A 21,843-nucleotide genomic window follows, 5' to 3' on the forward strand; every position below is an offset into this window, starting at 1 on the left:
AAATGGTATCACCACTGAGAATGCAGGAGTTGATGGAGGAATGCCTTTCTCATATAAAAGTTATTTTAATATTCTCTGGTTAGAAAGCAGAGGCAAGTGGGAAGAATCAAACTTAACTGCAGGGACAGAGCTGGAAGGACTCCCTAGAGATCAGATTATTTACAGATGACAAAACTCAAGCCCTGAGAGGAGATGTGACTTGCTTAAGGTCAAATATCTAAAGGTGTAAAGCCTTGCTTTGTTTTAGAAATACCATGTTCTATCCCTTGCTAACTTGTACTCAGTTGTTCAAGGCTTCTCAAATATTAGCTAATGCTCTAAGTTTCAGATAGTCATCCCCTGAGTATGCTACTTCTTCATAGGGAGCTGAGATGAAATGCCTCATTTTCTCTCATAGCAAATTATGACTAACACTATGATAATTCCACATTTTTAGTTATAACTCTCGTGCTATTATACCAGTGAAACTACAGTTTTTGAAATGAGAATGATGATTCAAATGTTCAAATGTATTCCTTCAGCCTCTTCTGAGTGACAGCTAGGAGTAAAGGATATTATTCAATTTACCTTAAGGAGGCCCTTCGGTATTTATCAAAATGCAAGGATAAAAAATATTTTATAAATCAGACTTTAGTTACTCCAGCCTCTGAAAATGAATCCTCTACATTCAGCTCACATTAGCCCCACATTACATTTCTTTGTCTTGACACGTTCTTTTATTTTTTTTTAATATCCCCTCTTATTTTTTCTTTAATTACTGACAATTCAAAGTGTGGTAAATGACCTTGACTGCTATAAGTCTCTTTAATTTTTATGGACAGAATCTGGAGGAATGTAAAAGTAACTTATTAGTTGACTTTCCAGAGTCACTTTGCACCATGTTTATCTCCATATGGTTTGTATTATTATGTAAAATTTTGAGTAGTTTGTCCCAGATACATTTGATGGCAATGAACACTTGAAAACAGTGAATTCAAGTGAAGTCCTGGCCTGCCTCATCTTTAAAATGTCTCTGTGTTATTCCTTATGGCCCTCTAGCCAGTCGAATAACCACTGATAATAGAGAATAAATAATAGGGGTGAGAGGCAATGAGGGAAAGAGAATGAATGATTTCATGGATTTGTGTTGCATTATTTCAAGAGCAATCCATAATTTGACATGAATTGAGAAATTCTGTTTCAGCAGCATTGTGAGCAAAGACAATATCAGGCCTGGGTTTGATGCCTTCTAATGGAGCAGAATGCCCTGACTTCTGTATTTCCATGGTTCTTAAGCAGTAGTGCATATTAAAATCCTTGGGAGGAATCACTTAAAAATGTTAATGTTCAAGACCCACTCCAAGAGATTCTGATTGGGAACCACTGCCTAGAGGAACTTGAGATTCTATGTGTAAACTAGAAAATCTCAAGAGAGGGTTTATTATTTTTTTCATATGTGGAAAAAATTAAGCATATGTGCTAGAAGGGCAAAGATTGAACTCAGTATGGTATGAGTTTCAGGAAAGCTATCTCAAACCAAATATATATCCCCAAAACAAACCTACCACATTCCTTGAAACCCCCATTATTAAAAAGTTATTTCTTTGGACATCTTACCAGAAATGACCTGTGTACACACATACTCTAAATTAAGTAATGCATTAAACTATTAATTAACACTTTAGCGCAGATGAGATTAGCTCTCACCCTAATCCCAAGGGAAATGAGGCACAAGGCAGGTAAATTATTTCTGATGTCTGTGAGAGAGGGGAGAGGGAAAGTTTTGTAACATGGGGATTTGATCCCAAGGAAAGCAAAGCCAGATGTAGCACCTGTATAAGAGAAAGCCTTAGGGTGACATGGGAGGAGTCAGTGAGTGGGGGAACTGGGGATGTTGGCAGAATACACTTTGCCAGAGGTTATCCATTTGCCCTTAATGGAGGGAGCCTGTTTCTCTCATTCTCACAAGCTCAAGTCTTCTTTGCTTAGAATGACCCTCCACTGACCCTTATTTAATGCAAAGCATTCATTTAAATGCAAAGCAAGGAAAGGAGAAAGACTGGAGGGACTTAACCCTACCATTTAGGTTACATAGTATTTAACAGCTGGCTGATTTGGCCTGTTCAGTGAAGAGAAACACACACACACAGTCATGCATGCACACAGGCACACGCAAATGCATATTCAGAGCAACTTTTAAGTTTGTCAGTTAAACTATATTAGATCAATGGAAAAACAACTTTCTCAATCATTTTGAAATGCCATTTTCTTCTTGCTCATATGAACCTCAGTCAGAGTTTTGGGTCCTACTACTTCCTCTGGCATAGAGGAGAACTGACTTGGGTGAAAGAAACCTTGCAGAAGATGTGTCAGAACCTTTCAGTATGCTGAAAATGCAAGCATAGGGATCCTGGCTGAAGGCTAGATAGAAGGGATGGGGGAAATGGTCATGCAGATTTGACTGTTTTAAGTCAAATGAAAAATAGTGAATTGGTGAACTGGCTTGGTTAAAAAGCAATTCAGGGACACTGGTAATCATGAATTCTACTATGATTTTATCTTTCTTTCCAGATACCAGTAAAGCCCATTTGTCCAGATGTCTTGAGCAGCATACAGTTAAAAGACTATGTTCCCTTAAAAATGTGGTTTTGATTCATCTGCTCTTGGATCATCCTGTTGCTCTTTGGTCAGATGACTTGAGACTTGGACTTTTTATTATTTTTTTTTCTTTTTAATATTTGGCCATGTAAAAGAGGGATTAAAGCACATATCAAATCTAAGCAGCAGGATTTAAACCAAGCCAAACACATGAACTCTCTTTTTTACTTCCCCTGCTCCCAAGTTAGCATCTATTCCCTAAAGCAGCACCAATGTTTTTAATTAAGGAAGCCAGCTGAAGTGGCATGATTGGGGACCACTTTCTAAAGAGGAGCCCAGAATCTGGTTCTAAAGTCTTGGCAGATCATATAGTGGAATTAAAATCTAGTCAATATGGATTTACTGGAAATATGCTCAGCTGCTCCAAACCCTCAAGACCTTAACAGTCTTAGTAGCAAAGGAAGGTGGTATATAGTGATTAAAATAATTTTTTGAATACCCTGTTACACCCTGATGAACTTCACATCTATCAATTGAGTAATGAAATTAGTTTTTTTTTTCCTCCTCTGGTTTACCAATTTCTTCCTGTAAGGTTCAGTGCAGTGTCTCAGTGGTCCTTGGAATGACTCTTTAGTTTTTGTTGTTGTTGTTGTTAATGACTTTTTAGAGCAATTGATGCACCAATTCTACTTTCACATGTTAATACCCTTATACAGTGGTTCCTAAAGTTTGGCATCTGGACTGAAAGCATTAGTATCACTCAGGAACTTGTTAGAGGTACAAATTCTTGGTTGCCACAGTCTATGAAGGTGCTGTTTTGTCCCTCTATAGCACATGCTATTATATATATCCCCATGTCAGGCACATGCATTTATATAGGTTATCCTTCAGATTAGGTTTTCAGAGGATATAGGCTTGAGAAAGGTAATTAAGACTCTCTTCCACAGTAAAAATAAACTATGAAAGCATGTCCTTGGGCATTGATAAAAGGAAATCTCCCGACTCCTCTACTCCCACACCACAAATCCCTAAAAGTTTAGAAATACATGTAGCCCTGGTTTTGATTATAGAATTAGTTACTTTTCCTTGCTTTGCATATGTATCCTGTTAGTGAATTGGAAACTTAAGCAATTTGTTCCTTACATCTTAATACACAGTCGAGTAGCATTTGGGGGCTGTCTTCGCAAAGTTCTTTCTTGGCAAGTCAGGGGTGGCAGCTTAGTGCCATGGTTTGGAGTACTATAACAGCATACTGCAGTAAATTTTCCTGTGATGATGGGCTAGAATTCACTAAATGTTTCTGCAGAACTTTCAGATCTGGAAACCTGGGCAAGATTCCTCAGAAAGGGCAGAAGTATGGTAATGGAGAGAGCTGTATGATCCCCTCTCCTGGTAAGATTTACAGAATGAGCTACTTTGAAGGTGATTTTAGGACTTTTTTGTTTTGCCACCGAACAGATTGTTCTATCCCAGCCTACTTAGTCAATCAATTTAATAATAAAAAAGAAACATTGTCAAGCCAGTTGTTTGACTAAATTAATTCCTGATTAACTGTATGGCTGGCTATTTCATTCAAGACACAATAACCTCAAGACACAGCCTAAGTTTGGTACATTCCCAGAAAGAAACTGAGGAAACACTAACATCTGCAAGCTACATGAATATAATTTTATATTTCATTAATGGGCTTTACATGAAACTTAATCATTTGAGTCACAGGAAGCACCAAACCTTTTATGGTCAAGTACACTTCACCTGTGTTTCTTTTAAACTGCACCCAAGTTTACTAAACCCATGTTCGGTTCACTATGGTCTTGTACATAACATCCTAAGTGCACATGTCAGATGATAAATGTTCTTCTGCTCTGTCTGAGGTTGAGTTTCAGTATGCACAAGGGAATTCTTAGTTGTATCAGCTGTCTTTAGTCTTATTTTAAATAAATAAAACCTGGGTTGCCTTTGGGAGCTGCTTATGGTATTGCAGAAAGCATGAACTTTGAAGTCACTCGGACCTGGGTGTTAACCATAACTCTGCCACTTTCTGTGTGATCTTAGGAAAATTCCTTAACCTATCTGAGCCTCCTCATCTGTAAAATTAAGGATTATAATACTTCACAGGATACAGTACCTGATACTTAAAAAGTACTCAGTAAAGGTTAGTTACCACCATTCAGGACAGACGAGTCTACACTTAAGAAACTAAGCTTAATTAAGAGATATAAACACTGAGATGTCCTAGTGACCTGAAGGGAATATACTATTTGTCTTCCTGACAGAATCAGTCATGAACTGTGTACATTTTGATATATAAGCTATTGCACAGAGGGGAAAAGAAGAAGAAAGGGATTGAGGTTGGCACCTCTGTGCTTTGATTCAATAACAAGGGTAAAAAATGAGTTTTGATTCAGTGGAATAAGCAATATCAAATGGTAAAATTTGGAAGCATGGAATTGTCTGGAAAGAAGCAAAACCTAGAATTAGGGGGAAGGGGAGAAAGTAATATCTTCATAATTGAATTAGGAGAAAATTCAGAAATAATTATAATACAGTGCTTATTGTAGTAAGTCCTATAAAGAGAGCTATGAATGAGTGAGGGGTTGTGGGAGAGAAGGAAAAGACACTGAAAGTATTCTCGTTGAGATGATTGAAAGTGGGTCGAGTTTCTGGAAGCTTTCTCCTGAAGCCCTCTCACCTCCTCTAACTGAAAGGCAAGTCTGCATTTGCAGCACACATAATTGTCTCCTCAGGTGACTGTCTCCTAAATTATGATCTTTATCTTATAAAACAAAAGAATGAAAGGAAAATTATTGGCAGTAGAGACCTTTAGATATTCATGCCTCACTTTTTATTGAGACAGTAATATTTTTTAATTGTGTTCTGATTCTGACAGAAAGAAGATAATATGAAATCCTGCTAAACCACATTTTTTTTTTTGGTGCAAAAGATAAAATATGTAATTAAGATATTAACTCAGGTCTCACAACTTTCTTCATGCCTCACTTTTTAATACCTTTGTAATGTACCTAACACTAAGGGAACAACAAATTTAATAAATAAACTAAATTGTATTAGTATGAATAGTCATTCTATAACTATTAGTTAATCAGCAGTCATTATAGCTTTCCTCTGAGCCATTTGATTCATGAAAATAATTACTATTTTTTTTTTTACCATTTTTCTTCAAGTTTCATGTTTATCAACCACACTCAAAAGGATAATTTCGGATAGTAACTTTTTTGTTGCTTCTATTGATCTATTTCCTATAATCATTCCGCCTTTAAAAAGGACTCTTTGGGGATAGTTTCTCAAAGCCTTGAATTTATACCTTAGGAAATATAGCTAGTTATTTTATGTTGATACATTAATAGTTGCTTACAAAAATATTGAAAATCAAGAAATTTATGAGGAAACTTTGCTGAGAAGATAACCTAGGTATCTAACAACTATCCTAGAATTCTAGTTCTTAAAGGAATTCCAAATTCTGTGACTGTGTTTATTTTCCATTTTTGCCATTTGATCTTCAATGGTATGTAAACAATCTGTAATAAAGTAACACTAATGCTCCTGGAATGCCATGAGGAATCCCATTGTGGTCCACTATGTTACAGGGTTAGTGCTCATGTACATAAGATGCTAAACATCTGGATGTTTGATTTCAGATTCACATCAATATTGCCTATGTGCGTGCTCCTTATTTAAGACTCTTCATGGATGCAACAGCAGTAGAAGACATCAGTGCTTATTATGCTTGTAGGCAATTGCAAGTAGATAAAAATGATATACCAAACTAAGGATACCACCACCACAGGGTCACTGATTATTTAGGGACAGAAATAGGTACTTCAGGATAAAAGGGCATGGTTTTCTTAGCTACATGTGTGCATGCTAAGTCGCTTCAGTTGTGTTCAACTCTTTGCAACTCTATGGACTGTAGCCTGCCAGGGTCCTCTGTCCATGGGGATTCTCCAGGCAAGAATACTAGAGACAGTTGCCGTGCCCCCCTCCAGGGGATCTTCCAGACCCAGGATTGAACCCAGGTCTCATGTCTCCTGCATTTGTGGGTGGTTTCTTTACCACTAGCCCTACCTGGGAAGCCCTTCTTAGCTACAGCAGTATCTAAACTATCCCTGCATGTGAAGCTGTTTCAAATAGATGCTGAATCAAGTAAGTTTGATCAGTAAGTGGGTTGTTGGGTTCAGTTAAGAAAATTATATGACTTAACAAATAGTGAAAGGCAGTAGTGTACAATCGTTCAAAACATAGGATCTGGATTTTTGAATTTGTATCTTGGCTCTGCCACTCAAGTACCTATGTGATTTTGGGCATGTGACCTCTTAATTTTCTCATCTGCACAGTGGGTATAATACTACTACTTATCCCATAAAGTAGTAGTAAATTAACTGAGTTTATATATGTAATAATTGTTAGAACAGAACCTGGTACATAGAAAGCCATCTAAAATTTTAATTTTTATCATTGTCATTAGTTATTTGAGTCTAATGGTTCTTTGTCCTGCAGTAGTAGTGAAATAGTAACCATCATACTGAAGAAATTGAGATTGATTTATTTCCTTTAAAAGCAATCCTTATTTTTTATTGCTCTAATTTACTATTAAGACAATAGTACTGCTTTGTAATCTTTGATTAGAATCACACTCCTCATAAAATATGGGCTATCGGTTAAGAAGCAAAAGGTTGGTACTGTTTCATGTTCCTCATTACTCTTTTTAGCCAGTTACCAAGCAACCAGATGTAAATAATTTATAAATTAAACCTTGACTTTTTCAGATAATTTGAGGTAATTTATAATGTTAATATGCATTTGTTAAGATCAAGGTGAGAGATCAGAAACCAATTTGGAAAAGAATAAAGATAATTATCCTGGTAATCTAACATAAGATAATGTGTTCAGATGAATAATAAAGATCTAAATTTCTGGGCATATGAGGCAAAAAGCGGGGGGAGTCCTTATGGCATTTATATCAATTTGTTGGAAAACTATATTTTTTAAAAGAAATAAAACTAATTTTTCTTAAAGTCCTATGTTGATTGGTTAAGCCCAACCTAAGGGAGCATTAATTTATTGGGGTTCTGTTACATAAATAACTTGTAGGACAAGGAGGAAAATAACAAAGCAAGCATAAAAAGCTATTCCCACGCATTTGCTGGCAAGCGAGCACAAATTCCCCAGAGTTTTACAAATCTTCTGTCCATATCAACCTTCAAGACTGACTGTCTGCAAAATATATTAAGCAAAATTTCCTTTGCCATCTCACCTTCCTCTTTTGTTGTTCCTTCCTTCCCTCTTCCCTTCCTCCCTCCCTCCCTCCCATTTGGTAGAATTCCTCCCAGGCTTGTCACCCGAGGAACCCTACTTGATCCAGTAAACTGGTCTATGTCTCCTGCCTTTCTCTTTTTACTTAATAAGGCAGCAAATTGACACTGGCATTTTAGAAAGCTTTTCAGCAAAAGTGGAACCAAACATGTTTTTGATTACCTCACAGTTAAGCTAAACATTAAGTCAAACAGAACTTTCCAGTAACTGCTAAGTTCATTACCAGCACTGTAAGAATAAAGTGCTCCCCACAAGGGAATTTTCCAGGATAATGAGACTATTCTATATCTTTATAGTGATGGTAGTTACATGAATGTGTTTGTCAGAACACATAGAAATATACTCTAAAACAGGTAAAGTTTGCTAATGTAAATTATACCTTGATAAACCCGACCTCCCAAAATGTGCTCCATCTCCAATTTTGTTTTGCTTCTTGAAATTTGAAAGGGAAGGATTTAAAAGATATGTGTCTGGATGAATGGATAGATTTCCAAAATGCTATAGAGATAAAATTATGTAGCCATAGAAGAGCATTGAGACTGAAACCGCAGAAGCATAATCTCAGGCTCAGCCACACCACTGGCTATACCCCTCCTCCAAGTGACACCACTGTTTACTTACACTTTCTGAAGGTTGTTTCTGCCTCTTATAAGCTTGAGAGGTTGGACTAGAACCTCATTAAGGTCAGGCAGTTCTCTGTTGAGGTGACCTGATGGGGGAGGGGGGAGGAGCATTTAGGGAGATTTGTTTAAGTGTCAGAAAGTAAATCATCTGTCACAGAAACAGGTGGAATGGATAATGTCACGTGAAATTTGAGAAACATCTGTTAGCCTATAGCAGTGTCTGGGTCAAGATGGAGCCACCTGGGTCGAAGTGATGTATTAATATCAGGTTGCCGAAATCAGAATCTGGCTGACTCAAGACATTTTGGTCAGTGTGAAAAAAAAAGACTATTATCAGTTTTATAGTTTTTAGGATTGTTTTCACTTTCATTGGGAATTTTTTTTTTGAGCTAGTGGCAGAAGAGGGGAAAGCGAATTAATGAATAGTTATTTTCAGTGTAAGAGAATTATACTCATCTTAGAAGAGTAAAGATTGCCTCTAAGAGGAGTGGGTATTATTTTAAGAATGTTTTATTGTCTTGCTTTCCTGTAATTGCTCACTCAAAAAGATCTCTTTCAGTTAGAGAAATGAGAAAAACCTGTATCATTGATTGTATCAGTACTGAGCAGTATTGATATATGCTTTTAATATAACCTGATTATGTTTAGGAGACATGATTTCTATTTCCAGGCACAAATAGATTGGTTAAAATAATAAACTTGATAAGACGATGATTTTGAAAAAGGCCAGGGCAAACTATGTTCTCTGGTTGAACTTGGTTATCTTCAACCTATAAAGAGCATCTGTAAATGAAACCTGCTGGATAAGATTCTCTAGTGATAAATTAGAGTATTTTTATGTCAGTGACTTGTCAAACAATTATATATAGCCAGCATCAGCATGATTTTAGCTACTCATAACCCAGCAAGGGTGTGGTTAAGATAAAATGTGGCTTGAATCTAGAGAACAACAGCAACTGAGAAGTCTTTTATATATCTCAGAAACACACTGGAATGTGTTCCTCAACAGAGTGCTTGGAAATCAGGCTTCAATTAATTATAAAATACTTAAAAATATATAATATAGATATCCCCAGTGAGAAGTAACTGCTTTATAGTGTTCACTTAATAACAACATGCACAAGAAGAATTCTTCACACTAGCTTACTTGATGTTTCCATAATCATATGTGTAATAGTGCGAGGGTGGGAGGGTACAGAAATCTTCTGAGGGGATAAATGGGTAGCTGAGTCGCCCTTGCTACACAGAAAGCTTGGAAAGAATAACAAATCTGGTTTATGGTCATTTTTAATAGCCTAGTTGACCCTGAATTTCTTGAAGGTAAAGTCCTTGACTTAATTTGTTTTTAAAGCTCAAGCCCAGCACCTTGCATTGAGTGAATTAGTTCTCTTTGGTTTCTTTCTTTCTTTTTTTTTTTGTACTTACTTTGTGTCAGGAACTGTGCTACTTCTTCCATGTATGTTATTTCTTTTGATCTCCAAAACTTTCTTGTGAGAAAGATATCATCATTCCAGCTTTATAGATGAGGAAACTGAGATTCAGAGAAGTCAAGTAACTTGCCTAATAATTGGTCACATAATTATGTTATGGTAAACATCTGAGATTCAAAGACCAACATACTCTATCATACCAGAGCTTGCTTCACTGTCCAATGAGATTAAACATATATGTGTGTGTACTCTAATACATTCAGTTCAGTTCAGTTCAGTCGCTCAGTCATGTCTGACTCTTTGCAACCCCATGAATGGCAGCATGCCAGGCCTCCCTGTCCATCACCAACTCCTGGAGTTCACTCAGACTCAACATCCATCGAGTCAGTGATGCCATCCAGCCATCTCATCCTCTGTCATCCCCTTTTCCTCCTACCCCAATCCCTCCCAGCATCAGAGTCTTTTCCAATGAGTCAACTCTTTGCATGAGGTGGCCAAAGTACTGGAGTTTCAGCTTTAGCATCATTCCTTCCAAAGAAATCCCAGGGCTGATCTCCTTCAGAATGGACTGGTTGCATCTCCTTGCAGTCCAAGGGACTCTCAAGAGTCTTCTCCAACACCACAGTTAAAAGCGTCAATTCTTTGGCACTCAACTTTCTTCACAGTCCAACTCTCACATCCATACATGACCACTGGAAAAACCATAGCCTTGACTAGACGGATTGTTGGCAAAGTAATGTCTCTGCTTTTGAATATGCTATCTAGGTTGCTCATAATATATTAGCAATTATTAAGCTGTTTATTTTGACAAATTATTCTGTTAAGACTAGAGGAGATTCAGGGGACTTCCCTGGTGGTTCAGTGGCTAAGACTCCACGCTCCCAATGCAGGAGGCCTGGGTTCAATCCCTTGTCAGGAAACTAGATCCCACATGCTAAAACTAGGAGTTCACATGCCACAATTAAAAGATCACACATGCTGCAACTAAGACCTAGCACAGCCAAATAAATAAAGAGTAGAGGAGATTCATGCTTAATGTTCCCACTGTCATTATTTAACTTTCACTTTTAAATAACAACTTTATTGAGGTAAAGTTAACATAATTTTCACCTCTTAAAAGTATGTAATTCAGTGTTTTTTTAGTATATTCACCAATGGGTACAACCATGACTTTTATCTGATTTCAAAATCTTTTCATCACCCACAAAAGAAACCCTGTACCCATTAGGCAATCATTCCTCATTCCCTGTTTTCTCAGCCACTGGCAGTCACTAATATACTGTCTCAAAATATTTGTATATTCTAGAAATTTTACATAAATAGAATCCTACAATATGTGACCCTTTGAGACCAGATAACTTTCACTTAGCATACTCTTTTCAGGGTTCATTATGTTATAGTGTGAATTAGTGCATCATTCTTTTTAAATAGCTGAATAATATTTTATTGTATGAATATAGCACACTTTATCCATTCTTCAGTTTTTATGGAGACTTGTGATGTTTCAACGTTTTTGACTATTATGATAATGTTTCTATGATTCATGTACAAGTTTTTGCATGGTTGTATGCCTTCTATCCTATTGGGTATACACCTTGGGATGGAATTGCTGAATCACATGATAAGAATGTAACTTTCTGAGGAACCATAAGAGTTTTCCACAAGGCCTGGACCGTTTTACATTCTCACTGAAAGTATATGAAATTTCTGATTTTTCCATCCTCACCAACACTCTTTTTCATTAAAAAAATTATAACCATCCTTCTGGCTATAATATGGAGTGGTATCTCTTTGTGGCTTTGATTTGCATTGCCATAATAATTATTGGTGTTGAGTATATTTTAATGTACTTATTGACCGCTTGTGCTTCTTCCTTGGGTAAGTGTCTACTCAAATCTTTTGCTAATGTAAGTCCCTAATCAGGTATATGATTTGCAAATATTTTCTCCCATTCTGTGGGTTTTCTTTTCATTCAATTTTCATGAAATCTAATTTATTTGTATTTTCTTTAGTTATTCTACGAAACCATTACCAGATTCATTGTCCCCAAGATTTACTCCCATGTTTTCTTCTAAGGGTTTTTTTAGTTTTGACTCTTATATGTAGGTAACTGATCCATTTCAAGTTAATTTTTGTGTATGGTATGAGGGAGGGGCACAACTTTATTTTTTTGCAGGTTATCCAAATACCATTTGTTGAAGAAAACTTATTCTCCACAAATGTCTTAACACTCTTGTCAACATCCATTTGATCATAAATATAGATATGAGTTTATTTAATTTGTTTTAATATTAATATATTATCAATTTTTATGATGTCTGATATGAATTTAATTTAGATATTTGAGCTTCACAGAAAAGAGAGTCATAAGATACAAAGTTACTTGCTTTAAAATAGTTATTAAAAGAATTTTGTCATCAAGGAAGAAAAAGTGAATGATTTCTAATTTTGAAAATAATTATATTTGGGTCTTTGTTATAGTAAATTATTCTCTACTGTAGTTTCACCTTAACTGTGAAATGGATTAACCAAGAGCTGGTTTTGAATACAGTAATATATAAATGTCATTATTGACTGCCTTCTATTAAATACAAGGAGAACATTTACTGGTTAACCACTAAAATTACAAAGGTGATAAGAAAAAAAACCTGCCAGATAATTATCCTATACAAATGAAATAGAATCACAAGACACTAAATATGTTAGAATAAAAAGAAACTTGTTACACATCTCCAAAATGAAGAAATATATTTTATAGTTTCCGAATTGCTTTCCTTAGAACTTTCTTCGGCTGAGATTATGCATAGATTTATTTCAGAGAATAACAATGGATGACAGAATATTTTGGTATTATGATATGGATCATTTGTTGTACAAGCAAACTATACAGAGAAAAAGTTAGTTTTTTTTTTTAAGTCAGTGTGTTTCTGGCTATCACTTTCCTAATTCAGCATATATGATGGATACAGTTAGTGGCAGATGCTAAAACCAGGGTGGAGGAGCTTGTGCTTTTTGTGATCTTAATGTATTGCAGCAAACTGATTAAATTTGTTTCTAGTGGCAATACATTTGTGTGAGAAAGGCCCTACATGGTACCGAACAAATTCATACTTTAACTGCCCTTAAACCTTCTAAATGGTGAGTGACTTGATTTGAGAATTGGGAATTTTAACCACTAAAAAATTAGAAAGTAGCAGGAGAGTTTATATTCCATGTATCCGACATGATAGACCTGGAAAAAACAAAAGCAATAATGTATAAATGGAAGACAAAGAATAATAGTTAAGCTATGGTATGGTATGATACATGATTTTTATGAAACCTTAGTCCACTCTTGTGTGCTACATTGATGATGTTTCCTGAAAGGCAAGAAGGAAGGTCACTATGAAAACACTAGGAATGATTCAAAGGATCCTGAAGTCGCAAAAGGTAAGAAAGCAGTGTATTATTGAATACTATTAATATCAGGGAATAGTAAGTTTTGTTCCAACACTAACACTCTCCGTTTAGACTGGCCATACTTCAAACTTCAAGTTAGTTACACACACACACACAGTTTTTAAAAGGCTCTGTGAGAAACAAGTAACCCATTCCCATTTGTTATTCTTGTAATTGTCAAAGAATTCTTGCTGCTGTTTAGTCAAAATCTTTCCTGCTTTAATTAAAGCCTATTTCCTTTTTATCACTTTTCTGTAGTCACAGGATGTGTGAGTGTGTGTGTGTGTATGTGTATTTGAAGACAGTCTTCCAGCTTACCATTGAACCTTTTCTGTCAGCTTTACAACCTTAATACCTCTAAACTTTCCTGGAAAGATTCATTTACCTTCACATCGGTGATTTCTGTTATTCTTTCTAAAAGAGTATCCTCCTTAAAAAAATGATAATGCTTAAATTGTCTTAAGTAGAGTTTCTTTGTGGAAGTGGAGGGGGGGTCAATACTTTTTATTCCTATTCAAATGAAAAAGGGAGCCTAATAATCTTAGAATTCTATTTAGAAGTTTCATTTCTTATCTTGACATTTCTCAAACTGTTATTTCTCACCAAAACATCTCTCAAAAGCTTCTGCTGCCATTGGAGTCGATTTGGTCATTAATGCAGGAGAACAATGTGTTTAAACCAAATTGAGTCATTTTTTTGCAAAAGGATGATCTTCTAAGATTTCCTTTATCTATGGTCATTCAGTGCCATGCATAGCAATATAAAGTGGTAATTTGAATGGAAAGTTTTTAAAAGGGGTTTTGAAAGTTTTTCTCTGTTATTATAACTATATTTAGAATGTATACTGCAAGGACATGCTGAGTTTATATATCTGAAGGTGCAGTGCATAGAGTTATAAATCCTTATAGGAAGGATCCCATAGTTCTCAGCTCTGCTTAATTTCAAAAATCAAATTGGGACACAGACAAAAGACAGATATTTAGTCTGTAATGTTATATAGTACATCTCATTACCTTGTAAGTATAGGGGAGATCCTAAAATATCTATGGGCCACTGCCCAGTTATATCTGGCCAATGTTGCAAATTTATTCACCCTATTTATTAGAAAAATCTCTCCATATTGTTTGAGCTGAAAGTTTTTAAAACCTTTAAAGTTAAAAGGAATGAAATAAGTATTAGTTGAAAAACTCTGAAACCATCAAATGTCCCAGATAGAGGAATCTATCTGATCTTTATAGAAAATTATCATTAATTTTAGCTGGTGGCAAATGTACCAAACCATCCAAATTTTAATGAATATATATCTATTAAGTGAAACACATATGCACATGCACCCATATATATGTGTTCTCAATACCTGAATAATTTTATTGATATAATTTGGTAGTTAAACTTATCAAGGTAGGAAAACTAGTTTCCATTTGACTTTCTATAAGGCAAGACTTGGTTGAAACTGAAAGTCTGAAAGTCGCTCAGTCGTGTCTGACTCTTTGTGACCCCATGGACTATATACTCCATGGAATTCTCTAGGCCAAAATAGTAGGGTGGGTAGCCTTTCCCTTCTCCAGGGGATTTTCCCAACCCAGGGATCAAACCCAGGTCTCCTGCATTGCAGGCAGATTCTTTACCAGCTGAGCCACAAGGGAAGCCAAAGAACACTGGAGTGGATAGCCTATCCCTTCTCCAGGAAATCTTCCCAACCCAGGAATCAAGCTGGGGTCTCCTGCATTGCAGGTGGATTCTTTATCAACTGAGCTATCAGGGAAGACTTGGTTAGGGCAGAGTTAATTTGGGAGAATAAACCTAGCTCATTTAGAGTGTCTGAATTTTGTTGTGAGACTAGTAAACTTCACAGACACTAGGCAGAAAGGACTAGTAAAATGAATTTCTTTGGGTGTACAATTTGCCCACTCTCATAGAGTCAGTCTTTCTCATCTTCTTCCCTCTTTTCCTTACCCTACCCTCCTCTTCCTCCTGCTTCACCTCCTCTTTCTCCTCCTGCACCTCTTTCTCTTCCATCTTTCATCTTCTTCCTCCCCCTTTCCTCCTCCCAGCCTTCTTCCCCTTTTCCTCCTCCTTCTGCTGCTGCTTCTCTCTCTCCCCTTCTTTCCCTTACTCCCCTTCCTTGCTTCCCCCAGTCTCCAACTTCACCCAATCAAAGTAGATTGGTCTACTCCATTCTACTACAGAGCTCTTCTTGAGGGTCATTTTCAGGAATGTTTTTCCCCTTCATGATTGCCTCTGATGTTTGCTTTAATTTGTGAATGTCCCCTGAACTTCAGTGTTGTTGCACTCCTTAACAGCTGCTGAATCCATTTCAGCCAGATAATTATAAAACAAACTCACTATTTTTCTAAGCTTATGCCTAGACTGATAGGTTGGGGAGGATAGGAGGAGAGGTAGTGGAGGATAGCAATTTATTCCTTGGAGGGAACTTTCAGTTTTCACAAGTACAGTATCCTCCCTGAGGGGGCCCCTGAGTTCACATTCTTTCAGGTACTGCCCCACAAGGATAAGGAATTTTCTGACTTCTCATAGTTCACAGTTGAATAAAGGTGTAGTATAGGATAAATAAGAACAATAACTTATGTATTACCTCCTGACAGTGACTCATGACCATACCACTATCAAAGACCCTTGAAACCAGAATACTTTGGTTTTGTGAAATCCTAGTTGTGGACTTAGAGAGATAGTGGAATCTTTTGTTAAATAATTGTCTTGTGGAAACCCTGCAATATGTTTCATCCTCTGTTATGAGGTACAGCAAACATTTAAACCCACACAAGTGGTGAAGGCTATCGAGCTATTAGTTATGTAAATACTGTAATTTGGACCTGAAAGGAATTGGATTTGTGTATTCATAAAATTGGAATAAAGAAAAAAAATCTGCCTTTGCTCCCTTTCTTTGCACGTATCTAATTCTTTTTCTGTACCTGTTAAACACTTGTTTAGGAAAAAGATATTTATTCATCTTACAGCTTTTTAGGCATTACTATGGCAAGATGATCTTTTCTTCTTTTAGATTCTGTCAACAGAGCCATTTGTATGTCAGTTCAGGGGAAAACCAGCCAGTCAGTTATTTTGCTTTCAGTTTGGCCCAAGGAACACTGCTTAACCTGGGGAATACTCTAGGTGGCATAGCTCTCAAAAAATGTAAGTCAAGTGCTTAAAACAAAGGAAAACAAAAAGTAATAAAAAGAAGTTCTAATTTCTAGGTTTTAATATGTGTTATGAACTCTAATAAATTTTTTCCTGGCTTATGTGTATTTTTATTAAAATAAGCTTATTGTATAATTATGAAATTTAAAATATATTGGTAAAATATTAAAGTATCAGAAGTGAAGAAAAACTGATAGAATGACAAGGATATATTGGTCTGTTCCCAATTACAATGGAACACTTTGACACCTCTCTCAGAATTTTAAAGACCAAGTTGGCAAAAATAAAATTAATGAAACTATAATTAGCAAGCTTGGTTTCTTAGAAATGAGTAGAATTCTGCAACCAAGTATTAGGGAACAAACATTGTTTCCCAGCACATAAGCGACATTTTGAAAAATTGATTATATGTTTGGCTATGAAGAAAATCTTAAAATATATCTTACAGAACATAGTCTCTGACCAAAATTCAGTACAATTTAGAAAGCAACAACAAAAGGGTAACAAAACTTCATGTATTTAAAAATAAAAAAACTTACATATATAAATAATTCATAGAGAAATTAGTATTTTAATATACATTCAAAAATATTTATGCACTCACATATTTATCCAATCTAGCAATAATTTTGATTAAATAGGAAAGGGCTATTTTGAACTTCCCATGCATATCTAATAATAGTGGTAAACACATAACATAATAATTCTTTATCCTTGGTTGATTGGGGAAGAATGTTAAGCAAATTATAGATACTTACAAGATTATTTAATCTGTTTAGAATACAAATTTTTCAAATCCTTTGATAGCACTAGATTTTCATATACTTCCTAGAAAAATGCTTTGGAAACAGGCAGTCTGTTCATTTTTGTTGGATTGTATGCAGTAAAAAATAGTGAAAAACTATCCTTGGTATAGTCTTTATGAGCTAATTGAAAATCATTCTTACCCAGTCATTAAAGTAGATTCACTAAGGTTGTCTATTTGTCAACCTGGATCGATATAATGAAGTTAGATTTTGGAGTAATTCAGATGGGCTTTTCTGAAAATTCTTCTAAATTAATGAATCAAAATATACATATTTAATCTCTTGAAAAGGCAAAATGACAACCAAAGCTACATCATACAGATGCTCTTTTACCCAAAACAGGTATGAGTCAAGTGTCTTCTCTGGAATCCATACTCTGATCATAAGCCAGGTGTGATATATATTTTTTAAAGATCTGATAATTAGCCAAACTGAGCTTGCTACGGTTATAGATAGACCAGCTAAACATAGTGGCCTAATTCCAGAATTAGGCTACAGTCCCTGACTTACACAAGCCCACCCTGAAAATAAATTTCACCAAATGTATTTCTATTACTTAGTAAGTCTCAGCATTGTCAGAGAAACACTTGGTTGGTTAAAATAATATTTAAACAGCACATTTGTGCCTGCATTTGAATTCACAGAGCTGTTTACGTATGAAACCCTATCTTCCATTATAAATAAAAATGGAAACATTAAAAGTCAAATAGTCTGTGATATTGGCTGTTTTCCTTATATGCTTTAAATATTAGCAGTTTACCTCATTGGATTTTATAATGAATCCATCCTGAAACTTATAACAAAAATATGCGGCATTGCCATCAATATGAGACCATATAGAATCTATGGCCTAAGAAAATGTAACTGTTATGTAGGATTTCAGTTATATTCTAGGAATTTGAAAGAAGTCAGACATATAAGATCTAACAGATTTAGAGGAATGCTGGTCTGAATTTGTGAAATATTTTCAATAGGAAAATCTTAAGTATAATTCTGGTAGTATCAAGGACTCATTTGCACCCTTATAATAGTTGCCACTTTGTCTCCTGCATTTTGGTAGTTTATGTACCTTTATTACTATTTATAAAATTCCTTAAAAAAATAAAAAAAATAAAATTCCTTAAAAGTAGAAACTGTAAGTAATTTTTATGTCTTGCCTGGTGTCCAGGATATAGGTAAGATTTAATAAATATTTCTTAAATATGGAGGTTGTGTGAAGGAGTGGAAGAAACACTAGATTGGGAAGGGAATTTCGAGCTTAATTGTGGCTCTGCTGCTAATGCTAGTGGTGGAGAAAATAGCAGGGAAAAATGGCAAGAGTATTTGAAGGAGAAAAGAAAAAAGTTGAAATTGTGAAGAAGGCAAGGTTGATTTCCACATGCCCCCGTGGTCCTTTGGATTTCTCTTGTTTTTTCCTCCAAATCTGGAAACTGTCATTGATGCACACACACACACACACACACACACACACACACCATTCCCCACTAATGCTCTTCCCTCATATGTATGTGTATGAACACATACAGAGGTTTTATTGAAATAGCAAGGTATTTGATATAAATCTATATTTTTAGCCTTATTATTGCCTTAGTCTCCCATTGCTTCCTTGCTAGATTTGACTTGCCTCAGTGATTTCCCTCTTTTAATTAGCTGTAATAAGATCTTCCTGTACTTTTATTTCCCTGTGTACTAGCATCATTCTCCTTTTATCATGTTACAATTTTCAACTCAGCAGTTTTGGGAGGCTATATCCCACTATCATTTCTTCCCACCCACCTCTGTCTGCTATGCAACTGTGAGGGATACACTTAGGGGTTTAACTTTGAGCCTTTTAGTTAATTTCACACTCTTCAGATTTCATTTCTGCAGACTTGATGTAAACAGCATGTTATTGGCAAATCCAGCACTATAGTTGCCAAGATGTGCTGAAATTCCCTTTGCCTAGATAATTCCTTAGAGTTAAAAAAAAAAAAAAAGCCCTCCAACAAGCGGATGGCTCTAGTTAAAATGCACGTGTAGTTCCTTGATGAGAAGGAAGTTCACTAGACAAGACCTTCCCAATACATCTGTAAGAGAAGATTAGCTATTGCTTTGTCTTTGAAAAGGCCAGAGCAGGATCATGAAGGAATGCGGTAGCAGAGTGGAGTGTTAAGGGAGTAAACATTTAGGGCATGGAGCATTGCCCACAAAGGTCAATTCAAGGCCAGTTTAAGGGTTTAAGTCATCTTAGTCATTCTTAAGAATGAAGACTCCCCAAATTTTAAGGTTGGCAGAGACTGGGAGTTAGTGGTAAATTACCAAATTAATATTGGTGGAAAATGTCCTTTAATTTCTTCACACTTTATGCTTTGAAGCATTGATTAAACCCTGAAGGCTATTGGTGTTTCTTGGCCTCTCTTCTGTAGAAGCCAGTTTTTTTCTCTCTTCATCTCCTTCCTCAATCTTTCCTATGCCCTGCCTGTCCTCTCACTTCCCCCGCTACTCCTTCTTTTTCCATTTTCCCTTCTCCTTGGCATTTCCCTAAGTATTAGTGTCCATCCTGGTCAAATAGAGATGCCTCAAAGGTGCCTTTGAGAACTGCTAATCACTGCTATAGATCATGGAGACAATTTAGTTTTTAAGGATTTTTCTCTTTAAGGCATCAACATCCTCTCCACCTTAGCTTCATACTGAAGGTGTTGTGTTTGTACCTCTGTCAACAGACCTGGGAAAGTTGAGGATTCTGTTTTGATTGGGTAGATTTTGAGCCAAAGCTGCTGCTTTTGGTTGAGTCTCTTTCCTTACCCATCTGTCTTTTTCTTTCAACTAGTTGTGCTATTTGATAGAATTGAAAACACTGCAGCTTACATCTGTCTGGGCAGATGGAATGCATTTTGCATGAGTGTTAACTGATTCATGCGTTGCATAAAGAAAGCAGTCTGTGTGTATGCTGAAGACCATTGGCTTATAGAGGGTTTGATTCTTTGCCTTTGTCCATGCCCTCACCAACTACCCCATGGTCAAGCCCAGACAAACCTTAAAGAAAAATTTTTAAAAAGGGATACTATCAATGACAGTGGAAGAAAGTGGGAACTTAAAGGGAAAAAAGTCTGAACACAGAAGTGTCTTCTGGTAGCTGAGTTTCTTTTGTATTTTTCTACTGTATGGACCTTCAGAGGGGGAAAACTCATTGTGGGGAAGCTTCACACATGAAGTAATTCATCATCTCTCACTTGATCATTATTTCACCATATATTATAGACAAAGCTGTTTGGAAATGTTTTCAGAGCATTTGGCATAGTGTGGTCCCTAGTCCCACAGAGTTCCTACACAGTTTCCTCAGCATGAACATAGTTACAGACTGTGACTTTAAACCTGAGTTTGCGATCAACATCAAAGTTTTTATGATGCCACCCATTTGTAGCACAAATAATGGCTTTGTACTTTTGTCCCCTGTGGATGCTGATGTGCTTGTCACATTGCAGTGTGATGAAATCTCCCCTTGGTTGACTACTAGTAGCTATCCATGTATTTCCAGCAAATGCTGTGTGTATCCTGAAGCCAAGAACTTCGAACTTTATTGTCCATTTTGTGCAATTTGCTCTTTGAATGCTATAGCGCGATAGAGAGCAGCTTCATTTGCAAATGATGTTACTACATATTTTGACCTAATTTTCCCTGCAGGAGTAATGACAAGGGTAATAAAACTCAGTTGAAGCTGCTGTATAAGCACACATAACTGCCTCAAATTACAGGGGAGTTTCTAAGCTACATAGCCACTGAAACCACGAAGGCCCTCTTCCGACTCTTTTCACAGTTCTAATAAGCATGACCATGACTGTCCCAAATTTCTGGATGAGGAAAAACATTATTCTGTTGGATTATGCTGGTGGTTAGAAGGTTTTTAGCTACAAAATTTGTGTTTCAGTATATATTCTTTGGCTTCATCTAGCCAGGGTTTGGGTAATTTGGGGGTTTGCTAGGGGAAAAAAAAGAGGTGAGGAACTTGGAGTGCTCACCATCTCATGTACTTGTAGTAGATATAACCACAAGAAGTGTAAACAGCAGATCTTTAATGAAGAAACTTTGGAAGTAGTAGCCATGGGTTAAGGAAAGCAAGGCTAAGAATTAGGCCAATCAAATGTACCAACTGGGCAAGAGCCTTGGCACTGCCATTACTTATGCAGGGTCATGCCCTCTGAGTAGCACATATCATCTCCTGGATGGTCTCTGACTGAATGAATTTTGAGGAACTTTGAGTAGCTTCAGAATGGAACCCAAAGATGATTATAGAGTAAAAAATGAAATTCACTATGGACAAATAATGGTCTTTGAGTTCCTGGAGTACCCTGGTGCAGTGCAGCATTTCAGTCTTTGTCAGAAAGCCCCAGTATATCATAGGCACATTGGGCACTGAACTCCCTCCAAATCTTCTCACACATAACTTGGCATAAAAATTATCTTTGTACACCACCCTTCCACCATTACATACACACC

General features: G+C 36.3%; 1 protein-coding gene across 3 annotated transcripts in view; it reads left to right on the forward strand.

Annotated features, from left to right (window-relative positions):
- The window catches only part of NRK (Nik related kinase), a 129,888-nt gene that overhangs the window by 25,255 nt on the left and 82,790 nt on the right, over positions 1–21,843 (forward strand). The gene's annotated exons all lie outside the window — the stretch shown is intronic.

Source organism: Bos indicus, chromosome X, assembly GCF_029378745.1.
Source record: "Bos indicus isolate NIAB-ARS_2022 breed Sahiwal x Tharparkar chromosome X, NIAB-ARS_B.indTharparkar_mat_pri_1.0, whole genome shotgun sequence".
Classification (NCBI taxonomy): Eukaryota; Metazoa; Chordata; class Mammalia; order Artiodactyla; family Bovidae; genus Bos; species Bos indicus.